We start from the raw sequence: 6,297 nt of genomic DNA, 5'->3' as shown, positions 1-6,297 counted from the left end.
AGATGTGTATAAGAGACAAGCCATTTATCGCATCACAACCAAAAAAGAACTTACTGGAGGTATGACATTGGCAACAAAGGAACTCTCGACAAATAACTTTATATGGATACACTTGAATTTTGCGGCAGACAATTTTAGACAATGTTGCGTGAAAATACTGTTGTGAATAGTAGTGACTATATATCTGAGGCTTCGAAAACATGCACATCGAAATAATCCTCAATAGTTTTGCTGGGGTGCTTACTTATGACTTGGCAGACCTATCAAGTTTTCAGTGTTTTATCTAAGAAGATTGATGCAGAGAACATTTGTGGAGAATGTTTCCAGCATTTTGTAATGAAGTTGGTGTTTGTATCATGTTTCTCTTCGGCACCAAAACTGGATCATAATCTGTCATTTTTCCAAGTATTAACATTTTCCATAAATAAACTCTACCCTGTACACATGATATACAGTGTTCCAGGCAATGGGTATGAAATGTTTCGTTTTAGCAAGAGTTACTCTGGAACTGTGGTTTTGGGTAGATAGTTGAACACATTTCAAAACTAAGGAATGCTATGTAATTGTCATTAAGCATACTGTAGAAATAGAGTTTTTCTTATCCGGCAGAGGTTAACTAATGTGGTTATTTGTAGATGATACCCATCTGACGGGCACAATTGTCCTTCCACTGTACCTGTTATGCTATAGGAATCTTTAGTCAGAATCACATTTTTGTTGTTTTGTGGATTTAATATGTTTTTATTATCAAGGTTTTTTTTGCTGCATGGGACGGGATATAAATGGAAGGATACGCATATGGGAGAGATAATGCAGACTTCTTACACATTAGAGCAATAGGTTTAATAATATAAAAATGTTAATATAATTTTAAAAACAGAGTGTAATGAAGAATATAGTATATTACATATATTATACTGTATAATGCTTGGTAGATAGTATATGATGTTGGAATACCTGCTAATGTCTTAATTAACCACTACAGAGACTAGTTTCAATTGCATGCTATCACTGTGTTGAGGGGGTTGTGAGAGGGAGGGTGGTGTTGGTTGTAATTTACTGGGGAAATATTTTAATCCCTAGGTGAAAAAACCCACAGAATATTAAGTTGACAACACTTTATCCACTAAATTCATTTTTTGGTGGGGAGGGGTTGTGTTCCTTTGGGTCAAATACTCTCCCTTAGTGGTGTAGTGATGGGGCCCTGCGGTGAGTACGTCCATTTCTCGTGTCAGCCTTGTGTAAATGAATTTTAGCATGTTTTAACTCGAGAGTGAATCATAAATAATATATTGATCAAAATATGTTTATTTTTCAATTTCTTACAAGTATAATTTTTCACTTTTTGTTTGTACTGATTATGATTTTTAGACAGTTTAATATCAGACTGTATTCAATCATTAATTAAACTACCGATTTTTACATAGCCTCAATGTACTCATCATGTACTTTAACTACCATTACGTATTAGAATATTTGTTAATTTACAATTGTTTATCAACCAAGACAAAGACAGCTCTTTAGATCTGTGAAATTATCATGAGACATGTTATTATGCTCGTTGGACAATTCAGAACAACTGTACAAATATAATATACAGAGAGATCAAATATGGTGTTTAGTAGTGTGGCCTTTTGACTTGGACTAAAAGTCCATTCACACTGTCAACTTTTATGTGTCCAATACATGTGATATGTTATCAGCATGCCCATATATGGGTGAGATACATGATGTCATTATGCCCATAGTATATGGGTAAGATATAGTATCATTATGTCCTTAGTATATGGTATAATATGTGGGTAAATTACATATATCTATCACATATGAAAATAACTTCATAATGTGAACAGAGATTTAGCTTACAGTAATTTACAGAATTGTCTAATTTTGCTGTTCCATACTTGTTGCTGATTTAATTATTTTTCAATACTGTGGTTTTTGTTCCCAACATACTGTATATTAATTGTATATTAAGTCTATTGTTTTTATCTTACAACATTTACAGTTCAGACTAACGAATTTTATTTGACAAAAACGTGTGACATGCCTAAATATGGTCATGATGACATCACATCATGACCATATATGGGCACATCATTACTATATATGGGCATACAACAGTTTTTTGTCACAAAAAATTGTTAATCTGGACAGAGCTTTAAGCATAATCAAAGCAATATGTTTACACACCTTTTATAAAAAAAAAAAATAATAATTGAATATGTGACTAAAAATATATTTAGTATTTATTCGGATTTATTCCTTACACAAATGTTAAAAACAATTTAGGTTAAGTTTATGCAAAAATTCTGAAATGTAGTAACACGTTGGACTGCCATCTTTGAATATATTTGTATTATACCATAACAGTTAGGGCGCCATTACTATTATACCTGTACCGGTATAAAAAAGAAGTGAGGCTTCAGTGAGATGCTCATATAATAGAATTGCTTTTTAAAAGCTTTTCATTTATTACAAATTATTGTTTTTGAAATCTGCATCTTTTTAAAAGATAACCATGTGTTGTGTACATTAGGAATATCTGACTTGTTAAAGTGTTTTATTTAGTCCATGAGAAATAGGTTTTACGTGATAGGAGGTATGTACTCTAACTGCTACAGTGCTCATTCAAAATCCCACATTGTTTATTCAAGAGCAGCACTTATTCAAGAAAGGCGTGTCTCTTTACAATCATGTTAAATATGTTGCTGTCTTAGTTAACACAACAAATAATATTAGCAATGCAGAAAGGAGGAAATTCATTTTATTGTACATTGTTCAAATTGTCCTATGAAGTAACTTGCACAGTGTCAAGGATTTCTCGCCCCTTTTCCCCACAAATTTGACTCCTTTCTATATCCATAGTGAATGCAGTCTCCAAGGCAGGAAGTTGTGTCCCCTGGTCCAAGTTGATTAGGGGTTTTGGACTCCTTAAGGGAATTTTTCCTGGAATTCACTATATACATTACAGAGGGAGTGCCAAATATACTGGAAGGTCGAAATTTCTGACAGATGGGAGAGAATTATATTTGTTCACTGTGGCAGTCAACCTGTTACTACTGTATATGTATTCTATAAACTTATTGCTGTCATTTCATTGTTTGGTGATGTAGAACGTTGCAATTTGTACATTGCCAAATATAGGTCTCTTGAATATAAATTGCATTGTTGTCTTGTTCTAGTGTTTGTGTATGCAAGGTGTCTTAATTAAAATATGAGTATGAAATGGCGCTTGTATGGTTGTATTCATTTAGAATTTGTTGCAATATTTATAAAAAATATTCTGGTCGTTTTAATTTATCATGATCATCAATCAACATACAATATTCTTGAAGTCAATCAATCAATCAATCAAATCAATCAGTCATTCAGTATAACCAAATAACTAGCCAACCAATAAATATTTAAATCAGTGAAATCAATTAACTGATCAATCAACCAATCATTACATTAATTAATCAATTTATAATGCATGCATGTTTTATTGTATTTGCATATTTAATTAATTGAATATGAGGACAGTGTAGCTACGACTCAATTTGTGGTAGCCACTTCGCTGATATGCAACTGTGGAGATCGTTTCAGATCACTTCGTCTCTGGTTCAATTTCATCTCGGCTCTCCTTTAGTTTCAGCTGGTGGGCTAAATTCAAGTATAGTATTTACAGGCACTTTATCCTCATTATTTGTGATCATCATCATCTTTTTAAGTTTACATGGTTTAAATATTTAGCATCTTTCTGTAAACGTTAAGCTGCTTCTTTTATAGTGAACAGCAACCCTTGTTAGTCGACTTTTTTATACCTTGTTTAGCAAACCCGCCGACTGCAAATATTCATGATTTCGAATAAAAATAAAATTTTATTTTTTGCCAATTTGCACACCCACCGCCATGAAAAAGTGGAAATTTCAGAAAAAAATAAAAATTTTTCTTTATTTTTATTACGTCCTCTGCTGCCTTGAAATCTCAATAGATAAGATATGTATATTTCTTCTAATTATATAAATTTGAAGCATTAACCCATCCTATTTTACATTCACCAATAAAATTTTATTTCTATTTTCTCCTCCGATCTGGATGTTCTTGGCAAAACTATTTTCTAACTAAGAAAACAAAATTTTATTTTTATTCTGCCCTCCTCCGATGATCTTTAAAAAATTACGTACGCGAAACAAGGAATAAAAAAAGTCTTGCCAACAGAAGTTATATGCGATCTGAATAAAATTTAAAATTATAAACAAATCGTTGCACCGGACAAATCAAACTTGTCTGGTGCAACAATATAGGTACACACACACACATCTCTTATTTGATTGGTTCGATCTATACTGCATGACTTCAGGTCAGTCAAGTACACAAAAAAGACATGTGTGGATAAAAGGAGGTCAGAATGGTTTCTAAAACAACGATCACAACTCCTCTGCAATTGTATAAATTTTTGATGAGAGAATGTAATAAGCTGTCTCTTATACACATCTAGATGTGTATAAGAGACAGGTTCTACAGTAATATGAAAGTTATAAAGCTATAAAAGGATCTTTTGAATCCGACATTTTGCTAGGAAGTTACAGGGGTTTAAACATACAGCTGTTTAAAGAACAGTATTTGAGAAATCAGCCTTCAAAGTTTACGATTTTGGACTCTCAGGCAGAGACCATCACCAAATCGTTAAAAAATGTTGATTTACCATTAAAAAATGGAGAAATAATAATAGTTTATTTTAGTGCAATAAAGTTGTTTTTTTTTTTTTTCTATACCTTGTTTAGCAAACCTGCCGACTGCAAATATTCATGATTTCGAATAAAAATGAAATTTTATTTTTTGCCAATTTGCACACCTACCGCCATGAAAAAGTGGAAATTTCAGAAAAAAATAAAATTTTTTCTTTATTTTTATTACGCCCTCTGCTGCCTTGAAATCGCCATAGATAAGATAATAATATGTATATTTCTTCTAATTATATAAATTTGAAGCATTAACCCATCCTATTTTACATTCACCAATAAAATTTTATTTCTATTTTCTCCTCCGATCTGGATGTTCTTGGCAAAACTATTTGCTAACTAAGAAAACAAAATTTTATTTTTATTCTGCCCTCCTCCGATGATCTTTAAAAAATTACTTACGCGAAACAAGGAATAAAAAAAGTCTTGCCAACAGAAGTTATATGCGATCTGAATAAAATTTAAAATTATAAACAAATCGTTGCACCGGACAAATCAAACTTGTCTGGTGCAACAATATAGGTACACACACACACATCTCTTATTTGATTGGTTCGATCTATACTGCATGACTTCAGGTCAGTCAAGTACACAAAAAAGACATGTGTGGATAAAAGGAGGTCAGAATGGTTTCTAAAACAACGATCACTACTCCTCTGCAATTGTATAAATTTTTGATGAGAGAATGTAATAAGTTGCCGAAAGAGGCCCAGAACCACTATAAGCACGCTATAAGACAGGTTGGTTGCTAGTACGTCAAGGGAAAAAGCTCAAAATAACTAGTAGCCTAGCTAGGGAGGCCTACTAGGCTAGACTAGTCCAGATAAATCAGTTTATCAGCCGAGACGGATGTCTGTGGTTGCTGGCCTATTTGGTTTTACTGTACTTAGTTTGCTTTTGAGAGAGCTAGGCCTAGACCCCTAACCCATTTTGAAAGTCTGCTTTGACTTGTGTTTTACACCGTGTACACTATAACAACATCATGTTGCAAGAATATAAATGTTAACCAAAAGCATTAAATAATTAAGAAGAGCACTAATTTTGTGCAAATTTCGCAATGTACAAAAACGAATTTTGTATGCCACTACGGGTCTAGGCCTAGGCATAATAATTCCACAGGCCCATGGGCCTAATTTTTGGTACAAAAATGCAGGGGATTCCCCATCCATCCCCTATTTTCATTCTGGTGGTGGTATGTATGAATATATATTATATTGCGTGCAGGTGCCAGGATTTGCCCGACAGGACCTAAACTGGCCGACAGCAAACAGGGTTGTGGGGGCCTGTGGTATGGAGCCCAGTTCCCTCACGCCTAAAACAGCTGTGCAGTTTGGGGCTATTTCAAGCTGTTCTGAAACTTTAGCATGTAATTTATGCTCAATTTTTTTAAAGGAAAATTTTTTTATTTTTTTCCCTCTTTTGATCCGATGAGTTGTGTCTGACAGGGTCTTGAAAACCTCTCCCCCTAGCATTTACACAGCTAGTATGGCATAGGTGCCAAAAAATTTTTTAGAAGAATGTAAATTAAATTCAAGATCTTGCTACTTACATTCAAAGCAACCTATCTACA

This window comes from Anneissia japonica, unplaced genomic scaffold (genome assembly GCF_011630105.1).
Source record: "Anneissia japonica isolate Jap-2015-1 unplaced genomic scaffold, ASM1163010v1 scaffold287726_len2788222_cov184, whole genome shotgun sequence".
Lineage (NCBI taxonomy): Eukaryota > Metazoa > Echinodermata > Crinoidea > Comatulida > Comatulidae > Anneissia > Anneissia japonica.
Note: the sequence above shows the minus strand (reverse complement) of the source record.